This window comes from Aquarana catesbeiana, linkage group LG01 (genome assembly GCF_042186555.1).
Source record: "Aquarana catesbeiana isolate 2022-GZ linkage group LG01, ASM4218655v1, whole genome shotgun sequence".
NCBI lineage: Eukaryota > Metazoa > Chordata > Amphibia > Anura > Ranidae > Aquarana > Aquarana catesbeiana.
In genome coordinates, this window is record NC_133324.1 from 930,808,441 (window position 1) to 930,831,918 (window position 23,478).

A 23,478-nucleotide genomic window follows, 5' to 3' on the forward strand; every position below is an offset into this window, starting at 1 on the left:
AAGAGGAGTAATTCCAGGCAGCAGGCACTCCAGGAGAGCCAGGTCCTTGACCATAACTGCTACCAGCAACACAGGTTGGTCAAAAATGTTAGTCAGAAAACCGACCATTAAACCAGCTGCTTATACTGGGTGATATTCAAGATTAGTTCAGACATAAAATAGTTGCATTTAAAATACTATAAAAAGGAGAAGTCCAGCTTGTTTGGCTGGGCTTCTCCTATGGATCACTGGAGTGCAATTTGTTTTGTTTTTTGCACTCCAGTGACCCGTTTTCAGCAGAGAGCGGGCTGAAGTCTGCTCTCTGCTGTCACAGAAGGCACTGGCATCATCACGACTAAATCTGGATCCGCCAGGTGCCTGGACTGATACCCATCTCAGCGAGCCACAGAGCCTGAGATGGCCGCTCACCGGCCCTCCACAGCTCAGTGAGGGGGGGGGGATGTGGCACAGAGCGGAGAGCTGGAACTGACCGGCAGCAGCTCTCTGCTCAGGGAGCTGAGAGAACTGAGCTATCGGTACAGAGGCAGCGGGGGACAGATGCAGCATTGGACCAATGCTGCATCCACCTAGGCAAGTATGATTCTGGGAAAAAAAAATGCTTCTCTTTTAAAGGTTTAATACATAACCATTTAATATATCTGGAGTTCAGTTTTCAGTTAAATGTATCTCACAAAATATAAGAGGATGCAAAACGTAGAAGCCATATTATTACGGTTTATTTTGCAATTGTCTCAAAATCAGCAAACCTTTTGAATACATTAATAGGGAGAGCTGATAAGCAGAAAAAGTCAGGCTGATCACAAGGCAACGATCATTAATATAGATAATGTACCTGCGTAAAAAAAAAAAAAAAAGGGGGGGGCAGCATAAAACATATGCCATATTTGACAATATTTGGTAAAGTGACGCATAAATCTCTGGTTCTATGGGTGTAGTAGCAATTCTCATATTTTGGTTCTAATTTTGCCTGTCATGTGCTTTCTTTCTTGAAAATAGTTGCCCATAAATATAGGTGCTGCAGAAAATAACATGAATAAGGCGTGATTGTGAAGAGTGGGAGATACAACTCATAAAAGTCCAGTAAAGCGACACTGTCACATTTTAATTTTAAAAAAGTTGTGATTGTGTGTTGGGCTGCATGCATAGCGCCTTGGGCCACAGGTTGGACACCCCCACCTAACACACAGGGTCTTCTCAGTGGCTTCAAAATGGATTGTAACCCTCTGACAATCATTCCACCCATTATAACTTCCTTCACATTCAGCAAGTTTTTTTTCTTGTACACCGAATTGGGCATGGGTAAGATGCAAATAGAGTGAAGTTGGGAACCCTGGCATATAGCATCACAAGTTCAGGATTCCAGATCATCAGGTTCTTGGCAACAGGATGACCAATAATGAAAAAGTGGCGTATTAAAAACACAAAGTTACCAATGGATGGTCTGTGCCCCATATCTATTGGTTTATCTCTAGGTCTCACAAATTTACTTGAGTGAAACTTCCATGTCAAATAAATTCTTTGCTTAAAAATGGCAGAACTTCAGCCAAAAAAAAAAAAAAAAAAGAACAAATAAATAGCCCATTAAACAAAAAACAACTCCAGTTCAAAGATTTCCCCTGCAGCATTTTTTAGATCTCTTCAGTCATTTGGCCAGCACAACTGAACACAGTACCTATGAGTCCGGGTCGTTCTGAACCCACCCCAGAAAATAGGTAAGTGATTAAGAAAAAAGTTAACCATAGTATCCTCATGAATTGCAGCATCATTCAGAACATAGTATTACGCAAGCAAACCTGCTGGTATATAACAGTTAAAAGTACAGGTTCTATGGCGTTCCTTGTCTGGGCACTAAAGTTTCACACACAGACTTGAAGTTGTTCCATTCCTACTGTATAAATCAAAGACATCTTTTTTTAAAAAAAATCCTAAATTATGGTCTTCTGAGACACTGAATGCATTCCATTGCTGGACAGTTATCACCCTGAAACATTAACCATGGTCAATGCCATGAAATCTCATCTCTATATATTACGTCATGCTGCATTCCTCTGGGTAGGTAACAACTTGTGCCAGTAAGTTGAAGACCCTGATACTGAAAAAGCTGTTCAATATACTAGTATAACTATCATTCATTACTTATGCAAAGCCTGATGTCTGGGCTCCTTTCAATGATTTAGGTCAGCTGCTGAACCAACAAGGCCGAAGTGTGGAGAGATCATTTACAGCCCCAATTCCCAAAAAAGTTGGGACGCTGTGTAAAATCTACATAAAAACATGACCTACTTTTGGTTAGACATATAATGCTCTTTGTTGTGTACTCATTGCTGACTTATATATCGGTTAAGGCATGATCTTCAAGTCGTATGATATAATTCAACTCTGTATTCACTTTTATTATTTAGGTCTTTCTCTTGCTTCCACTTGTTCCGTGGAAGTGATTTTTCTGTCCAAATGTAAAATTAAAAATGTTTAACAAAAATTACCCAATTCAAAAAAATATATAGGATTTTTATAACAGCTTACCTGTAAAATGCTTTTCTTGGAGTACTATCGACTTCCTTTCCCGCTTGATCCTGCGAAGAAGTCGAGGTAGCAGCAGAATAGGAGGGAATGCATAAATCAGTGAGAACTGATCCCACAGGGTCACCAACGCATCTGTTCCGCATGCAACTGGATCCCTTGTTCTTGACACAAAGTTGTCCACTTTGTTGTTGAACCTGGATGCAAACAGATCTACATCCGGGATCCCCCATCTTTGGCATATAGCCAGGAAGATGTCGGGTTGAAGGGACCATTCCCCCGGGAACAACTGCTGGCGACTAAAGTAGTCTACCTGCCAGTTCTCTACCCCTGGAATGAAGATTGCCGAAATGCACGGCACATGTTTTTCTGCCCAGGTTAGGATATGGTTTACCTCTCCCTGGGCTGCCTGACTTCTGGTGCCCCCTTGGTGATTGATATAAGCCACTGCTGTGGCATTGTTGGATTGAATGCTGACAGGAGAATTCTGCAACCTGAATGTCCAGGCCCTTAGGGCTAGACGCGCTGCCCGAATTTCTAGAATGTTGATGTGCAAAGGTCCTTTCGGTTCTGGACCATTTCCCTTGGACAGACACCTCTTCCAGGACTGCTCCCCAACCTGAAAGGCCGGCATCTGTTACCACCTTCCAGATAACCGGCAAGAAGGATTAACCCTTCTGAATATTTTCGGATATCCTCCACCAACTGAGGCTCTGGCGCATTTTTGGCGACAAATGCATTGGAAAATCTAGTGCCCGAATCTAAGCGTTCCAGGCAGTTAGGATACTGTTTTTCAGCAGTCTTGAATGAAACTGAGCATAGGGAACGGCTTTGAATGAAACCATCTTCCCCAACAACCTCATAAAAAAGGCTAATGGAAGGACCCTTCTTTGCCCTGACCCCTTGGACCAGCTCCTTTATGGCGCTGATCTTTGCCTGGGGTAAAAAAAAAAAACCTTCTTCTGGGATGTATCTATGACCAGACCCCAAGTACTCTAATCTTCTTACTGGCTTTAAAGAAGATTTCTCTAGGCTGATGACCCAACCTAGTTTTTCCAGGTAGTTGACTGTGGTGACCACACTTTGGTCCAAGCGGACTGACTGGTCTATTAAGAGCTGGTCGTCCAGGTATGCTATTATTGTTATACCTCGAGTCCTTAATCTGGCCAGAAGTTTTGTAAACACCCGAGGTGCAGTAGCTAGACCGAAAGGCAAGGCTACAAACTAAAAATGACATTTTTCTACTTCGAAACACAGATACTTCTGGTGAGCGGGGAAAATAGGTACATGCAGGTATGCATCCTTGATGTCGATTGATGCCAGAAGCTCTCCTCCTTGTAGGATGGAGACTACTGATCGGATTAATTCCATGCGAAGAGAGCAAATCTTCAGGAACCGGTTTAGATCTTTGAGATCTAGAATCGGTCTGACATCATTTGGTTTTGGTACCGTGAAAAGGTCTTCCATGGGAACCACCACGATCACTTTTTGCGACAAAAGTCGGTCTAACACTAGAAAGACTTTTCTCTGGATCTTTGGGGACATTTGACCTGAGGAAACGGGAATTCTCTGAACTCTAGTTTGTAACCTAGAGTAGGGCTGGGAAAAAAAAAATCGATTTAAATCTTGAATCGAGTTGAGAGGTCAAATCGATTCAAAATTTAAGCAAATCGATTTTTTTTTCCCCCGCGCCGGTCCTGAGGCGCTGCGGGCATGAGTTTTTAGGCGAGGCCGCGGCTTCGGCCTAGTCCGCGGCTACACCCGGACGCCGCGGACTAGGCCAAAGCCTCGCCTAAAAACTCATGCCCGCAGCGCCTCTGGACCGGCGCGGACACCATGCCGGGCCTGAAGTGCTGCGGGCAAGGAGTTTTTAGGCGAGGCTTTGGCCTAGAAAAGTTGGTCAGCCGAAACGCCATGCAAAAAGCTCCTGGCTGGTTTTCCTTTCCGCGGTGAAAAGCTGTTTGGGGAGGATTTGGACAAATATATCCAAAAAATATCAAGTGGTAAAAGTATCCTTTTGCCAGTTAAGAAAGGGTAAACGTCCCTCATTTAAACGGGCTCTTTCTCCAGTGCCATCAGCCTCCAGGCAGTCGCGACGGCCTCCACCGTCAGGTTCAAGAGGTAAATCTCAGCGTCAACCCCAGGGACAAAAGAAGTCCCGGGGGAGGAAACCCGCAAGACAGAACGCTAAGCCTCTTCATGAAGGGGTGCACCCGCTCGCTCCAGTGGGGGGAAGACTTCTGGAGTTCTCAAAGGTCTGGCAGGAAGAATTTCGGGACAGATGGGTGGTCTCCACAATAGCTCTAGGTTAGGGCTGGGAGATTTTCTTTAAAAAAAAAAAATCTTTGATTCTCTTAAAAAAAACTCGATTCACGATTCGAATCGTTTTTTTTTTTTTTTTTTAAACCGCGCCGGTCCTGAGGCGCTGCGGACATGAGCTTTTAGGCGAGGCCGCGGCTTCGGCCTAGTCCGCGAGTCCGGACGCCGCGGACTAGGCCGAAGCCGCGGCCTCGCCTAAAAGCTCATGTCCGCAGCGCCTCAGGACCGGCGCAGTTTAAAAAAAAAAAAAATCGATTCGAATCGTGAATCGAGTTTTTTTTAAGAGAATCAAAGATTTTTTTTTTTTTTTTTAAAGAAAATCTCCCAGCCCTAACCTAGAGCTATTGTGGAGACCACCCATCTGTCCCGAAATTCTTCCTGCCAGACCTTTGAGAACTCCAGAAGTCTTCCCCCCACTGGAGCGAGCGGGTGCACCCCTTCATGAAGAGGCTTAGCGTTCTGTCTTGCGGGTTTCCTCCCCCGGGACTTCTTTTGTCCCTGGGGTTGACGCTGAGATTTACCTCTTGAACCTGACGGTGGAGGCCGTCGCGACTGCCTGGAGGCTGATGCCCCTGGCACTGGAGAAAGAGCCCGTTTAAATGAGGGACGTTTACCCTTTCTTAACTGGCAAAAGGGTACTTTTACCACTTGATATTTTTTGGATATATTTGTCCAAATCCTCCCCAAACAGCTTTTCACCACGGAAAGGAAAACCAGCCAGGAGCTTTTTGCATGGCGTTTCGGCTGACCAACTTTTCAACCATAAGATTCTACGCATATGTACCCTGTTTCCCCGAAAATAAGACCTAGCGTGATTGTCAGTGAGGGCTGCAATATAAGCCCTAGCTCCAAATAAGCCCTAGTTAAAGTCCTTGTAGGTCTTATTTTCAGGGTAGGTCTTATTTTCGGGGAAACAGGGTAGGGCTTATTTGGGGATAGGGCTTATATTGCAGCCATCACCGACAATCATGCTAGGTCTTATTTTCGGGGAAACAAGGTACCAACCCAAGCGTAAGGTGAGAGGTTTGAAGAATAGAATCTCTGACTGTCAATTGCAAAGCATAAAGCTGATGGCAGCTCAGCTAATTCCTGGGCCTGCTGTTCAGGGAACACATTGAGTACCTGTTTCAAATGGTCTCTCAAGGACTGACATACCCCAATTGCTGCCACTGCAGGTTGAGCCACTGAACCTGCCAAGAAAAAAAATGTTTAACAGGAATTCCAATTTTTTATCAGTTGGATCTCTAAGCATTTGCACATTGTCAACTGGACAAGTCAAACTTTAATTCAGAGGATATAGCAGTGTCAAATGCTGGTATACTCCACATCTTAGTAAATTTTTCCTCCATAGGATAAAGTGTTTAAAACTTTTTAGGAGGGAAAAAGTGCTTATCTGGGTGATTCCACTCAGAATACATAAGCTTTTCTAGTAATGAATGGACAGGAAAGGCACGCAAGGCTTGCAGAGGCTTTAGTGAACCCAAACAGGAAGTGGGCTCTTCAACAGACTCCATTAAGGGTAGCTTAAATGTGGAGTGGACCATTTCAGAAAGAGAATGCACCAGCAACTTCTCAGCATGTGAAGCTGAAGAGGGTCCTTCCCCACTTGATCCCTCGGAAGAGAAGTCATCAGCCTCTTCACGGTCCCCTGAGGGGGATTCATCTTCTCCCTCCCACAGTTTCTTCATTTGAGGATCCTGGGTGGTAGAAGGGGACCGAATGTGTTTTCTTCCACTCTGTGAAGACGTGATTAAAGCTACTAATCTTTCCTCTAAACCACTCATAGCTGAGGAGAAAACCTGCTCAGTTATATAGACAGGGGCTGAAGTGTCGGAAGCAATTGCAGCCCCTGATGGCTCTCTGACCAGCCTCCTTAGATCGGGATGGTGTTGCAGAGGGAGGGTTCCTTAGGACCTGAGGGCGACCCCTTTGTGTCCTTGGTTTTTGTGGCATTTGAACCACCTCCTCTGGTCATAGTGCTGAGCACAACGCAGAGGTACCACCAAAAAAAAAAAAAAAAAATGCACCCACTGCTAAGCAATAGTTCAGCAACTGCCACTGCTATTAAGCTCAGCCTGATGCTTAAGTAAATTTGCCTGGGAATGCCTGTGTTACCCACTCACATGCCACCCGTCCGCTCTGTGTCCCTTCTTTAGCTGAAAAAAGGAGCAATTTATAGCTATACAGCCCGTGTTGTGGACGCTGAAGCATGCCAACGGCGCTAAGCTCCGCCCCTTCCTCTGACCACCCATCGCACTCCTTCCCTCATCTATTTTAAAATGGATCATTTTCCCGTGCGAGCGGGCTCCGATCCTGACCGGACCACATGGAGGACGACTAGGGTGGAGGAGGAGGGGAGCTGCCAAAGGGAACCACCGTAATGGCGGCGGGAGCGGCACAGCATACCGCCGTCTAATGCCATGCTCCCTCTGTCTGAAGGAAGCTATCCAGGTGGGAGGACATTCCTAGTAAGAAAAAAAAAAAAAAAACCCTTCCCACGATTTTACCTGGAGCCTGAGCCAGAGGAAGTGTGCAGCTTGTACCCAGAGCGAGACTAACAAACATGGAACAGGTACGTGCTCTTGACAGCCCCCCGTGGTGACTATAGGCATGATAACATTTACTTAAAGTGGAGTTCCACCCAAAAAAGAAAAAAAAAAATGCATTAATGTGCCAAAAAAAAAAATAAAACATTTGGAACGTTTTTTTTTTTTTTAACTCACCTCTAAATGCCTATTGCCAGGGGGTCCCTCGTAGTCTGCCTCATTTAGTGCCTGGGCTGGTGACATCACTTCCCCCTCGGCACAGGAAGGGCTCAGCTCGGTTCCCTCCCTCTTGTCAATCATCTGGGACCCATTACAGGTCCCAGGTGACTGAGCGGCCAACCATGGCGCGCGGCGCCGCTCGCGCATGCGCAGTGGGTGCCCGGCTGTGAAGCCACAGCCCGGCACCCACAGTTGCAATGCGGGTGCCGCCGAACGGGGCTTCGATCCCCCGCATCGCTGGACCCTGGGACAGGTAAGTGTCCAATTAAAAGTCAGCAGCTGCAGTATTTGTAGCTGCGGACTTTTTTTTTTTTTTCTTTTAATGGGCACTCCTCTTTAAAGGAGAAAACCCACAAGAATTAGAAAAATTCCTTAGGAATCTCCCTTACCTTATCCAGCTGCAAGGTTCTGTGGTAACAGACCCAATCTTCACCTCTCATGGTGGGCTCCGTTAAAAAACCTTCAGGGACTGAGGCCCCCTTTTTATCGGAATATGGCTGAAAAAAAACAAAAAAAAAAAAAAAAACAAACAACAAATACTGGATCCTGGGGTCCATCTCTCTAAAAAGAGAAGCGTTGCAGGTAAAACCTTGTTTCTTTGGACACGAGGCCCAGGTACCATTCAATTCGGTCTGGAAAAAGACACGGATCCGGTTGCATGGCTTGCCCCAGTAAGGAATATTCCAGCAGAGCTCAGCACAGCACATCCTTACTCTTGACCAACACCTAAGACACCGGCAAAAAAAACTGAGGTACTCCCGGTAAGGGGAGGGGTTATATGGGGGAATTGAACTTCCCATTTAGGGTATGCCAGTGTCCATCACCTGAAGGTGCCATATAACCCATACAGTTATTACTGTGGCTCAGTGTCCCGTGATGTACGATAAAGAAAAGCCATTTTCAAATTGATGGCAGCAACAAGTCTCAAAAAAGTTGGGACAGGGCAATGTTTAGCACGGTGTAGCATCGCCTCTCCTTTTAACAACACTCTAAGTATATGGGAACTGAGACCAGTTGCTGGAGTTTTGTGAGAAATGTTGCCTAATCCTTGCCAGATATAGAATTCTAATTGCCCAACAGTCCTGGGTCGTCTGTCGTATTAAGATGAGCCAAATATTTTCAGTTGGTGAAAGGTCTGGACTGCAGGCAGGCCAGTTAAGCATCCAGGCTCTTCTACTACAAAGCCATGCTGTTGTGAGATTCAGTAACGCAGTGTAGCATTGTCCTGCTGAAATATGCAAGGCCTTCATGAAAAAGAGGTTATCTGGATGGGAGCATATACTAGTCTAAAACCTGGATAAAATATCTGTCAGCACTGATAATGACTTTCCAGATGTGCAAGCTGCCCATTTCACACACGCCAATTAATGCACCCCCCCCCCCATACCATCAGACATGCCGGCTTTTAAACTGAGCACTGATAACTAGGGGTCGACCAATCTAGTTTTTTCGGCCACCCTTCAGGCTGATAGCCGATATTCTGTACATCCCCATCACTTGCCACTGCCATCCAGATGCAGCGTGTCACCTGCCACCCGAACGCAGTTCGTCAACTGCCACTGTAATCCAGATGCAGGTCGTCACTACTTACACTACTTCTGGCAGCCTCTCCCAAGCAGCGTCCGAGCAGGCAACTTTCCACAAGCGGGTGGTGAGAGATGACATAACTATCTCTGCTCATCCGCAGCTGCAGCTCTATCAAAAGCAGCCTTCACGGTCCTGCTGTAGGGGGCGAAACAGCAGTGTTGCGAGGCGGGCAGTGAGAGAGGTCATCTCTCTGCTGCCTGCCGCTGACAGATTGTCAGAGACTGCAGTGAGCGCCACGCAGGGACAGGGGGAGGAGGTCCAATATCGGTAAGTTTCTGACCGATACCGATTTGAAAAATGTGAATATCAGCCCCCAATAATAGTCAGGAAGATGTCGCTCTGATAATTGGTCAACCCCTGCTGATAACAAGCCTAAAGGCCCCTCTCCTTTAAACCAGAGGATGCAGCACCAAAAAATAATGTCAGAATTCTATTGGTTTGATCACAGACAAATAGGCGCTTTTGGCCCAGAGTAGACCGCTGTGTTTCTGGATGATGTTCAGATAAGTCTTCTCCTTTGCATGATAGAGCTTTACTTTGTATTTTTAGAAGGCATGGCAAACTGTGTACACAGACCGTGATTTCTGGAAGTATTCCTGAGCCCATGCAGTGATGTCCATCACAGAATCATGCCTGTTAACGCAGTGCCGTCTGAGGATCCCAAAGATCATTAGCATCCGACATCGTGTTTCAGTCTTGCCCCTTGATTCAGATTTTCACAATCTTTGGATGATACTACTGTAGATGATATATTTAAAATCTTTGCAATTTTTTCTTTGAGGAAAAATATTCTGCAATTGTTCTCAGCTTTTCCCAGACTGGTGAACCTCTGCCCATCTTTACATCTGAGACACTGACCCAACGATGCTCTTTTTATACCCAATTATGTTACTAACCTGTTGCCAATTAACCAAATTATTTGAAAAATGTTCCTTCAGGTTACAGTTTTTTGGTTGTCGTTTTGTATCTGTTTTGATCTCTCCAAGTGGACTTCCGTTCTACCACACCGTGGCGAGGTACGTCATTTCGCCTCCCCCCCCATGCCTTCTGGGACCTGTGTGTGTCCCCTCAGAAGATGACGGGATCATAAAGAAAGTGCAGCACGACTTGCGCATGCACAGTGGGAAAATGGTACATTTTTATTTGGTACAAATAACCACATGTACCACAAAATGGTACATTTTTATTTTTAGTTTAAGCATTTGATATGTTCTCTATTGTGAATAAAATATGGGTTTATGAGATTTGTAAATCATTGCATTCTGTTTTTATGTAGATTTTACACAGCGTACATTTTTTTTTTAGAATTGGAGTTGTAGAATCAGGCAAAGTCATGAATGCAAGTCATTTATCACAGCGTTTCCTTACATACTGTGAAAATCAAACTTGTAACAATTAGTATTGGTCCAAACAGACTTATGACAACAAGCGCTAAATTGCAATTAGAAAAATGCAGGGTGCCATTGCTGAACGCCCGCTGAAAATACTCATTTGCCTGGTTGTCTGTCAGTGAGACATTGATGTGACACTGATGAAGTATCAGAGTGAAGTCTGATTCACCTCATCTGCAAACTAGTATAGATACATGAATCAAAAAAATACTAAAGACTCTGTACCAGCGAGATAAGCAAGAACCCTTCATTTTTAGGAAAAGCCAGCACAAACCTTCCATCATTAGAGGAATCCTTTAATATGCAGGTCAAATTGTACTCTACGGCAGTGAGAAGAAATCCTCCATAGCCTATAATAAATTCCCATTTGTGGTGAATGCATGAAAACTGGAACCTACAATTTTTGTCCCACTCAGCTTTATCTTTTTCAATAGGGCAGAATGTGTAAATGACGATGTAAAAACATTCAAATCACTGTCCCTGCGATGTATCTTGCCTATCTTCTGCCAAAAGTTTGTAGTTCAAAGCATTATTCAACCCTCAGTGTTAGCTAAACACATTAAGCACAATAATACAAACAAACCCCAATAAACGATTTGTTAAGTGTGGGGGACACAACTCTAGCCCCTGTATGCAAGGGAGACGCAACAACTCTAGCCCCTGTATGCAAGGGAGACGCAACAACTCTAGCCCCTGTATGCAAGGGAGACTCCATAGGATTGTTGCAAGAAAAAGGAGTCACCCTGAAGCAAGAGACCTGGGGCAGCAGTCATTGCAGCAGCTTAAAAAAACGAGAACACTTGCTGTCCTAGGGTGACAACAATGCTGAACAGTGTTGTCGCCTTAGGACTACATAACTCCCCCCTCTTTTTATCATTGCAGGGGGGGGGAGTTTTGGAGTTGATGGAAATAGCAGAGAACAATGCTAACTGATAACAGTCTAGAGGCAGGAAGTTATCGGCTCACAAAATTTCTGGCTAGATAAACTGCTTCTTTGGCTTCTAACAGAATAAAAAACACTTTCAACTGAATGTTTAACACATCAAAAAGGAAGCAAATAAGAAAAATTGGCTAACAGATTGATACTCAACATGGTACAAGACCACTACTACTACTAGCTCACCTCCACAAAATGTCACAAAAAGAGCATTAAAGAAAGTGGTTCTAATACTCAGACATGAAATATGAACAAAGCATATCCCAAGTGTCATTTCTGTCTGCTGCTTCCTTCCCCTGCTAGCTGCAGGAGTCACTGACAAGTTTTCCTGACACCAACAGAAAAAAAAAAAAAAAAGGGGGGACAAACTCCAGCACACAGCCTGTGACTGACTGCCTCGGTTCTGTACCTTTGTGAAGGGGAGGGGGTTCCTTCCCTCCAATCAGCTCTCAGAGCTCTCTTCACTGAGATCTGCAGAGTGTAACTTCAGCTCCTGCCCCCTGCAATCTGAAATTTCAGACAAGCTGTAAATTCTGGATTTTGAATGGGTGAAGAGAAGACTGCATCTCAACAGGTAAAATTCACATTGTTTCCCCTGAGGCCAGTGATTTCACTGGGTATATGTGAGGGTTTAGGTGAATAATGCAGTTGATTTTACAACGCCCTGCCTGTGAGGAAGATGTATTTGTAACATGCTGATACAGTATTCACAAGTACGATGGCAAGCTACACTTCAGTCAGTGACTGATATCTGGAGAGATTTGTATTCTATTTCTGGCTGCATACTCTCTCCAGCCCCAGGGTGTTTACAGCAGCACGCCCTTCAATTTCTTCTCGCTGCTGATGAAATGCAATGCTTATAATTTGTTTTCAGAAATAGCCAAATTATAGTTTAGCATTTACTAAAAGAAGCCATTTTGTTCTTCCACAGGGCTCTGCATCAGCCATTCGGCCCTCTGAGATAAGAAATCAGGAGACAAGTCTATTTTTCTGCTGCCCAGTATTGAGAAAGGTCAGACATGCAGCCAATTTCTTTTCTAAAATAGTTTACTGTAGAAGTATGCAAAAAGTTTTTAGTTATGCTTCTCATGTAGGTCATGGGAATGCACTTCTTTGTGCACCCATTACCCAGATTCAGATGACAGTGGGCTAAAGCCTGACATCACAGAGCCACTCCAGGCTCTGGAAGGATGCCAACCAGATGCCCGATTGGCAGTTCGAGTTTAGGAGCTTTTGGCGTTCTGTTACCAAAGCTCCAAACTCCATAAAAGCCTAGGTGTCAATGTACACAGTCATTTAGCAGAGTTTTGGAGCTGTTGTGTGTAAGTGAGCTTCAACCCTCCTCTCCTGAACGCAGAAGAATCGTGCTCAGAATACAAACGCTTTGACTGGCTGCTGGCACTGGAAAAAACGCTAAATCGCGCAGCGTCTGCCGGAAAGCAAATGTAGGCCAGTGTACATGAAGCCTAAAACTTCACTAAAACATGGAGATCAGCTATAAACCTTTTTTCACCACTATAAGCGAAAAAGTTTAGACAATAGGTCACCTTGGTGAGCACAAGTTGTACATTATTGCATTCATCTGCCTAATTGCACCTGGCAATAAACTGCAAAAAGGAATCATACTGGAGGAACCAGACTTTTGGCGAATTATATATAGTAAAAGGTTTTGATTCTCATCTTAAGTACAACCACTAAAGCCAACACTCCAACCTACATGTGTCCTCTAGGAATTTCTAGGCAAACTGAAAATATCACAAAACATCCAATTCAGCAATTAATATTTATTTCCCTACAGGATGATACATTGAGGTACCAAGTATCTTACATTTTTTGCTTCTGGGTGATTGCAATATTTTGCCATACAAGACATGTCCAAATAAAAAGGAGAACATTTGACACTCAGAAATATCACCAATGATATAAATTAGTGAAGACTGAACAAATTAAGAAGAATAGCATGCAGGAGCACTTGGAGAGGATAATTCTCCCGAACAAAGCAGCAGATAACAGGAAAAAAAAAACCCGACAATGGTTCTGACCCTTTCTTACATCACCCAAAAACAAACAAAAAATGTAGGGCTTTAAATGCACTTTAACCTGCAATATAAAACAAGTCTCCTTTGCTTTTTCAGTTCCAATATGTGGTTGGACTCTCTCCAGTTGGGGAGAGGTGGGGAAGGGCGTTGGGGGGGGTCAGTGGGGAGTACAGACAAAAAACTTTAAAATTCCCCATACTCGAAGAGCAGTCTGAGCCACACTAGCTATGCAGGTATCTGTCAGTAATGTGCACGATAAATCCTCCTTACTAACTTTGTCAATCCAAATATTGTGAAACATGTCTAACCTGTAATGATTGCAAAGTATTTACAAGCCTGCTTTCCTAGGAATGGGTGAATTGTAAAGCACTAGTTTGCTATTACTGAGGTTGAAGTCCAGTAACACATGAAGGTCTGTCAACTGGAACTATTTCACAATGAGAAGCTGTTGCACAATGCCATAGAATGCTTCGGGAGGCCGGTTCCATGTGAACCACACAAGACAAGAAAAGTTACATAATAAGAAACGTGCAGCAACACGCTTCACCTCCCTTCCAGAACCATCTTACTAGCACCTTGGTCTTCCACACCGAGAACATTAACTCCTTCATTTCATCATCAGAATAGAAGGAAGAGCAAGCCATCTAGTTTCTTTGGTGTCTAGAACATTTAACACTAAATCCTCCAACTGCAGCAAAGTTTACAATCCAGAAGAATGAGGGGAAGGGGGATGGTTTCTGCCGCGATGGCTGGACAATTTTTCTGAGAGCTCCGCCTCCAGCACCAGTCAGAAGCCTGCATATTCCCGGCAGCTCAGAGCCTCCCGACAGGTCCCCGGACATCCTCTGTACCCAACTGCTATGTCAATTCAGTGTGATGACCTAAATCTCACATGGTGCTAGTCTATACATTCTACAATAACCCCCAAGAGCGTAAATAAATAAAAAAAAAAAAAAATAAACCTGCATTTTCACCTAGTATTCGCTAACCCTAGTGGTTAGAAGTTAGCACTTCTGCCTTTGCAGCACCAGGGTCATCGCTTGGAATCCCAGCAGGTCACTACCTGCATGTTCTCCCTGTGCTTCCATCTCCTTCACTCAAAAGACATGCTTGCATGTTCAACGGCTCTTGCCTTAAATGGCTGTAGTGTGTGCACATGTATGCATGTGTGATAGGAACACTAGACTAAGCTCATTAAGAGCAGGGACTGATGTAAATGTACACTATGTAAAGCTCTGTGTAAATTGTCAGTGTTGTATAAATACCTGTAATAAAATAAAAATCCTGACCCCCGATATAGAAGGGTGTAGACATGTCAGTGATAGATAAGAGAAGCATGCACTGCACATCGCTCACTGCTGAATCTTAGATCTCTATCAAATTAGTGATTTATTCGCAGCTCCAGATTTGCTTTCCTCAGCTTTTTTTTATTTTTAAGATCAAATGCAGTCAGTGAATGGTCCGGGTCAAAAACGCCAACACATTTGAGGCTCAGTTGCTGAGTGATTTACATTGTGTTTGGAGCTAGCCACAGAATCACCAGCATAGTAACGGCTCATAGTATCCAGCTGCCAGTGACACACCAGAGAGCGGTAGCTGCACAGAGAAGCATTGTGGTCAGCTACAGAAGCAACTCTGTATCCGGCTACTGATCACCGAGAGATCTGTGGCTGCTACAAAGTTGTTAAGACTCATTCAGTGTGCTCCATATAATCATGGCCCCCCTCTGTTGCGAAGGGGCAGTGCGACTCGCTGTAAAAACCTCCTTCACACACACACAAAAAAAAGCGTCTGAAAAGCTCACTAAAACCTATTGCCATTAAAATCACTGTTATTTTTTTACTTTATAGAAATGTTACAAAACATGACATTTCATTAAACCCTATACACGTGCCGTGGTGCAGAGAGTTGTGCTGCATTTTTACACAATGCACATTGTGTGTTGTGAACAGGGTACATTGAGAACAATTCATTTCCCTGTGCCCTTGCATTGAACTAGGTCACATGCGTCAAACAAGGCCTGGAGGCCGAATCCGGCCGACATTTCATATGGCCCTTGCACCTCTCCTACAGCTGCGGCACTCTCCTTGCCCCCACTTTGTCTTAGCAGTGGACAGAACTCCTCCACCAGATACTGCACTTCTCCGTGCAGCCTCCAACAGGCGTATCTTTGCCACCCCCCTCCAGATCCTGTGCCTCTATGTGCAGCTGCAATACCCCCTTGTCTCTGCCTTCCCTGTTTTCAACATTCAGCAGAACCTGGCAGCTGAACTCCAGACCCTGCACTTTCTGCTTTCCAGCTCCACAAGATAATGTGGGGTGCACAGTAATGTAAGGGAGAGGGGGGGGGGGGGACTCTAAAACTATGATGGTGGGGGGTGCTCTGAACATCTAGTCTTACAACTGACCCTTTGAGGGCAACCATAATGCTGATGAGGCCCACAATGAAAATGAGTTAGACACCCCTGATCTAGGTAGGTCAACAGGCATGGTGTGAATGAGCCCTTAGTGTGACATAGCCCTGACTTCTCAGAGTGGCAGATGATACTTAAAGTGGATCTTCACACACACAAAAAACAAAAAAGGCTCATCACCATTGCAACCACCCATGCCTGGCCTGTTCCCTTTCAAGCAAAGGCAAGAATGACAGTATATCCTGCTCCCACAATCCCCTTGAGATATCCACAGAACTTAACCCAGAAGGCTGCAGGAGAAGACACACAAACACAGCGCTGGAGGGAGGACCTAGTGAAGCGTCATCATGGGAACCAAGAGTCCATCACCCGCGGGGTCCCTCGCCAGCATCTTCTCCCTGGATTCTTCTAGGTGCTGGTCTTTGGCTGATTTGATTGGCCAGTGAGGGGAAGCATTCATCCTGGCACACGGTGTCAGAATGCAAACTGAACTGTGTGCCTTTATCCTGCAAGAGGATTGGGAACAGGCAAGTATTTTCCTGCAGCAGAAACATTGTACATCCGTGTCCACCGCCAACAGTGTGTAAATCTGACCAGCCAGATTGAATCGGTGAGCCGCCTCATTGCTTCCACACCCCAGTAACAGTAATCTGCATTCATTTACCTGGAGGACAGGTGAGACATATGGGGTCTTCTAGACCCCTGATCTCTCAAACCAGTCAAAAAAAAAAAAAAAAAAAAAAAAAAGAAAAGCCCCATATGAAAATAAATGCACGCTTTGAGAACACCTAGACAAAAACATTGATTGCACTACCCATGTTACTCGCCAGAGATACAGCAATAATTCTTGGCCCATTAGCCATGGCTCACTCTAAAGGGATGACCCGTAGAGGTTTTTAAAGCATCACCTATGGATATTAGAACGTACTGAAGGTTTGTCACCATTTTATGGCCGCACGCAATTTCAAGGCTTGACGTGTTGGGTATCCATTTACTCAGCGCACCCCAAATTTTATCAAAATAATTTGGTAATGTTATTGCCTCTCTGTGCCCTAAAATACTGAAATGTTGTATTTGATAAACCATTGTGCTCACGCTGACATGAAAAAAAAATTGCAAAAGCCAACGTTTGACTCTTCAGAGCCTCTGCTTTCAGAAAAATGTGTTCCAAGTCATTTACTAGCCCAGCCCCCCCCCCCCCCCCAAAAAAAAGGTTTTTAACATGCTTGCAAAATGTCAGAATTCCTCCAGCACGCAAGCGGTTAAGTAGGGCAGAAAGTATATATACTGCTCAAAAAATGAAAGGAACACTTTGAAAACACATCAGATCTCTTTGTGAAAAATTTGCTGGATATCTATCCTGATATGGATGGGGTAATGTGTTAGGAACACTGGTTGATGGAAATGAAAATTGTCAGCCTACAGAGGGCTGAATTCAAAGACACCCCCAAAATCAAAGTGAAAAAATGATTCAGTAGGCTCGTCCATTTTTCAGAAATTTAATTGCAGCAACTCAAAATGGTCCTCAGTATTTTGTATGGCCCTCATGTGCTTGTATGCATACCTGACAACGTCGGGGCATACTCCTAAAGAGACAGGTGGTGTCCTGGGGTATTTCCTCCCAGATCTGGACATCACTGAGCTCCTGAACAGACTGAGGTGCAACCTGGCGGCGTCCGATGGACTGAAACATAACGGCCCAGAGGTGTTCTACTGGATTTAGGTCAGGCGAGTGTAGGGGGCCATTCAATGGTATCAATTCCTTCATCCTCCGGGAACTGGCTGCATACTCTCACCACATGACAAATCCAGAACCCACTACACCAGCGTAGGGTCTGACAATGGGTCCAAGGATTTCATCCTGATACCTAATGGCAGTCAGGGTGCCATTGTATAGCCTGTAGAGGTCTGTGGGTCCCTCCATGAATATGCCTCCCCAGACCATCACCGACCCACCACCAAACCGGTTATGCTGCCTGTGACAATGTCACAGGCAGCATAACGTTCTCCATGGCTTCTTCAGACCCTTTTCACGTCTGTCACATGTGCTCGGGGTGAACCTGCCCTCATCTGTGAAAAGCACAGGGTGCCAGTGGCAGACCTGAGAGTTCTGGTGTGCAATGGCAAATGCCAATCGAGCTCCACTGTGCCGGGCAGTGAACACAGGGCCCACTAGAGGATGTCGGGCCCTCAGGCCATCCTCAAGGTGAAAAAAAAAAAAAATGTCAGTGGCCTCCACGTGTAAAACCATTCCTGTTTTGTCTCATTGCTACCCATCTAGAGCACCTGTGGTTACTTTCATTAGCACCAAAGCAGCTGAAATAGATTAAAAAAACCCTCTTCCCTAACTGACCAGATCAATATCACAGGAGTTTAATTGACTGGATGCTATACTCTGATTAAAAAGTGTTCCTTTAATTTTTTTGAGCAGTGTAAAGTCACATCCTGCTGGTGGAGCTGATGATGCCCCTGGATACAGAAGTAAATATATACTGCCCCTAGTGGTGCAGCTGATTATGTGCGTCCTTGAAAAAAAGGACCTATAGTGCCCCTAGTGGTGGAGTAGATTATGCCCCTTATTACAGTAGGACGTAGACACACTCACCGGCCACTATATTAGGTACACCTGTTCAATAGTTTGGTAACACAAATCAGCCAATCACATGGCAGCAACTCAATGCATTTTGGCATCTAGATGTGGTGAAGACGACTTCCTGAAGTTCAAACCGAGCATCAGAATGGGGAAGAAAGGGGATTTAGGGAACATTAAACATGGCATGGCTGTTGGTGATGGACGGGCTGGTCTGAGTATTTCAAAACCTGCTGGGATTTTCACACACAACCATCTCTCGGGTTTACAGAGAATGGTCCGAAAAAGAGAAAATATCCAGTGAGCGGAGGTTGTGTGGAGGAAAATGCCTTGTTGATGTCAGAGGAGAATGGTTTGAGATAAAAGGCAGCAGTAACTCAAATAACCACTCGTTACAACCAAATGTATGCAGAATACCATTCTCTGAACACATCAAGCTTTTAAGCAGATGGGCTACAGCAGACCACACTGGATGCAACGCCTGTCAGCTAACAGGAATCTGCAATAAGTGTAATATATATATATATACATACACACACACTGCCCCTAGTGGTGGAGCTGATTATACCCCTTACTACAGGAGAAAACGTGTGTGTGTGTATATATATATATATATATATATATATATATATATATATATATATATAGAGCCCCTAGTGGTAGAGTTTAATATGACCCTTATTAGGTCAAGAAGTAGATATACTGCCCCTAGTGGTCACCATGGAGTTGACTAGGACCCCGATTAGGGTAAGTAGTAAATATACTGCCCCTAGTGGTCACCATGGAGTTGACTAGGACCCTTATTAGGGCAAAAAGTAGATATGCTGCCTCTAGTGGTAACGACTGAGTTGCATATGACCCTTATTACAGCAAGAAGTAGATATACTGCCCTTAGTGGTAGCAGTGTAGCTGATTATGCCCCTTGTTACAGCAGAAATTAGATATACACTGCCCCTAGGTGGAAGAGCTGAATGTGACCCCTATTACGACAGGAAGATTACATAGTGCCCCTAGTGGTGGAGCGGATCGTACCCCTTATTACAGCTGAAAGATGATACAGTGCCCCTAGCGTTAGAGCTGATTATATAGTGCCCAGTGGTAGAGCTGATTATATAGCGCCCCTAGTGGTGGAGCGGATTATATGGTGCCTCAGTAGTAGAGCGGATTATATAGCGCCCCCAGTGGTGGAGCGGATTATATGGTGCCTCAGTGGTAGAGCTGATTATATAGCGCCCCTAGTGGGGAGGATTATATGGAGCCCCCCAGTGGTGGAGTGGATTATATGGAGCGGATTATATGGAGCCCCCCGGTGGTGGAGCGGATTATATGGAGCCCCCCGGTGGTGGAGCGGATTATATGGAGCCCCCCGGTGGTGGAGCGGATTATATGGAGCCCCCCGGTGGTGGAGCGGATTATATGGAGCCCCCCGGTGGTGGAGCGGATTATATGGAGCCCCCCGGTGGTGGAGCGGATTATATGGAGCCCCCCGGTGGTGGAGCGGATTATATGGAGCCCCCCGGTGGTGGAGCGGATTATATGGAGCCCCCCGGTGGTGGAGCGGATTATATGGAGCCCCCCGGTGGTGGAGCGGATTATATGGAGCCCCCCGGTGGTGGAGCGGGTTATATGGAGCCCCCCGGTGGTGGAGCGGGTTATATGGAGCCCCCCGGTGGTGGAGCGGGTTATATGGAGCCCCCCGGTGGTGGAGCGGGTTATATGGAGCCCCCCGGTGGTGGAGCGGGTTATATGGAGCCCCCCGGTGGTGGAGCGGGTTATATGGAGCCCCCCGGTGGTGGAGCGGGTTATATGGAGCCCCCCGGTGGTGGAGCGGGTTATATGGAGCCCCCCGGTGGTGGAGCGGGTTATATGGAGCCCCCCGGTGGTGGAGCGGGTTATATGGAGCCCCCCGGTGGTGGAGCGGGTTATATGGAGCCCCCCGGTGGTGGAGCGGGTTATATGGAGCCCCCCGGTGGTGGAGCGGGTTATATGGAGCCCCCCGGTGGTGGAGCGGGTTATATGGAGCCCCCCGGTGGTGGAGCGGGTTATATGGAGCCCCTGGTGGTGGAGCGGGTTATATGGAGCCCCCCGGTGGTGGAGCGGGTTATATGGAGCCCCCCGGTGGTGGAGCGGATTATATGGAGCCCCCCCGGTGGTGGAGCGGATTATATGGAGCCCCCCGGTGGTGGAGCGGGTTATATGGAGCCCCCTGGCGGTGGAGCGGATTATATGGAGCCCCCCGGTGGTGGAGCGGGTTATATGGAGCCCCCTGGCGGTGGAGCGGGTTATATGGAGCCCCCTGGCGGTGGAGCGGGTTATATGGAGCCCCTGGTGGTGGAGCGGATTATATGGAGCCCCTAGTGGTGGAGCGGGTTATATGGAGCCCCCTGGCGGTGGAGCGGGTTATATGGAGCCCCTGGTGGTGGAGCGGGTTATATGGAGCCCCCTGGCGGTGGAGCGGGTTATATGGAGCCCCTGGTGGTGGAGCGGATTATATGGAGCCCCTGGTGGTGGAGCGGGTTATATAGCTCTCAGTGGTTGATCTGATTATATAGCGCCCCTAGTGGTGAAGCGAATTGGGCCCCATGCGGATAGGTCTCCCCTCAGTATATGTAGAAGGCTCTCCTAGTCCTGAGGGGAATCCACACACAGGAATACATAGGAACCTTCCTTCATCATGGCGGCGGTAGGAGGTGAGGCCTTAGCTCAGTCCGCCATCTTCCCTCACGCACAGCACGGTGTAGTGTGGCGATGTGTATAATTACCTGATCCCACTCTGTGTCCTCCTCTTCTGTTTCCTTCCCTACACCGTGTGTCGGTCCCGGCCTCTCACTCTCTCCTCACCGAACAGGCGGATACTTCCTCACCACACAAAGCACCGAGCAGATCGCCACCACCTCCGACAGAGTGCGCGTCCACACACTCCAGGCTTTTCCCTGCGTGCGCGCGACCCTCAGCCCCGAGCGTATCGTAGCCACCGCCTCCTCCGCAGCGTGCGCGTTCACTCACTCTAAGGATTTCCCTCCCAGCGAGCGAGCGTGCGCGCCCACCGCTTATCTCAGCCTGTGGAACCCGCCAAAAGAGAGCGCGCGCGCCTGCAGGTTGCGTGTGTGACCACCAGAGAGCTCCTTCTCTGTCGCCATTTTGGTTGCTCTCAGAGACTGTGTCAGTGGGCGAGTGAGCCTGCTGTGTGTGACCTGAAATGGCCACAGAGGAGGTGATAAGTGGCCCTTCACGTCTACTAAGTATTCCCAGCACCTAATATGTTAATAACACATACCTAACACCATTCTCCTCAGTCACCTCAACACTTATCCCAGTCACCATTCATCCTCCCTAGTCAGCCAACAGCCCACCCCACCTGCCTCCTTCAACATGGCCTCCTACTGCTATAGGGTGCTTACCCACCGTACTGAGGTGCGAGCGTCAGTTTTATGTCCAAAAATGACATAAAAGTGCAAAGATGGGCTGAATAATACATACACATATAATAGAAGCTTTTCTTTGGTGTGTCGTACGCATGTACGTGCGTAAAATGAAGGGCAACAAAGCTAATAAAGGGTCTGGAGGATATTAGTTATGAGGAAAGGTTGCGAGCACTGAACTTATTCTCTCTGGAGAAGAGACGCTTGAGAGGGGATATGATTTCAATTCATAAATACTGTACTGGTGACCCCACAATAGGGATAAATCTTTTTCGCGGAAGGGAGTTTAATAAGACTCGTGGCCACTCATTAAAATTAGAAGAAAAGAGGTTTAACCTTAAACTACGTAGAGGGTTCTTTACTGTAATGCACACACGGTCGGATTTTCCGATGGGAGCTTGTTGTTGTAAATTCCGACCGTGTGTAGGCTCCATCGGACATTTTCCGTCGGAATTTCTGACAAACAAAAATTTGATCTGGATCTCACATTTTTCGACAACAAAATCTGTTGTCGGAAATTCCGATCGTGTGTACACAATTCCGACGCACAAAAATCCACGGATGCTCAGAATCAAGAAGAAGAGCAGCACTGGCTATTGAACTTGATTTTTCTCGGCTCGTCGTACGTGTTGTACGTCACCGCGTTCTTGAAGTTCGGAATTTCCGACAAGATTTGTGTGACCGTGTGTATGCAAGACAAGGATTTTGTTGTCGGAATGTGCGATCGTGTGTACGGGGCATTAGAGCGGCAAGGATGTGGAATTCCCTTCCACAGGCGGTGGTATCAGCGGGGGGCATCGATAGTTTCAAGAAACTATTAGATAAGCACCTGAACGACCACAACATACAGGGATATACAATGTAATACTGACATATAATCACACATAGGGTGGACTTGATGGACTTGTGTCTTTTTTCGACCTCACCTACTATGTAACTATAAAATGCTGTCCTGCAACGCAGATTTTTTTTTTTTCGCTTTTGTTTACTGATCTACTATATACAGAGCATCCGGAAAGTATTCACAGCACTTCACTTTTTCCACATTTTGTTATGTTACAGCCAGGGCTGGCGCCAGCATAGGACCCCTTTCACACTGAGGCAGTTTTCAGGCATTTTAGCGCTAGAAATAGCGCCTAAAAACTGCCGCCCGAGTGCTTTCACACTAGGGCAGTGCGCTCGTGGGACATTAGAAAAAGTCCTGCAAGACGCATCTTTGGGGCAGTTTGGGAGCGGTTGTTTAGCTCTCCCAAAATGTCCCCTGCCCATTGCAATGAAGGGGCAGCGCTTCAGAAGCGCCTGTAAAAGCAATTAGGAAGCGCCGCAACACCTGTGTTTTTAACGCCTTCTTTGGGGTTAAAAGCACCCCCCCCCCAAGCAGCTGAAAAGTGCCACTTAAACAGCAGTAAAGCGCGCTAAAACAAAATGGCGCTTTACCACTAACGCACAGGCGGCCCCAGTGTGAAAGGGGTTCAGGGCAGCCAAGATGGTCGC

At 46.2% G+C, this 23,478-nt stretch overlaps 1 protein-coding gene across 4 annotated transcripts in view; it reads right to left on the reverse strand.

The window, feature by feature from the left end:
- ZNF638 (zinc finger protein 638) overlaps window positions 1–21,536 on the reverse strand; it is a 74,079-nt gene extending 52,543 nt beyond the window's left edge. For all 4 annotated transcript variants that reach the window (XM_073611053.1, XM_073611054.1, XM_073611055.1 and 1 more), the window contains exon 1: window positions 21,325–21,536. The gene's annotated coding sequence lies outside the window, so the exon portion shown is untranslated. The remainder of the gene's footprint in view (window positions 1–21,324) is intronic.
- Window positions 21,537–23,478: the final 1,942 nt, after the last annotated feature.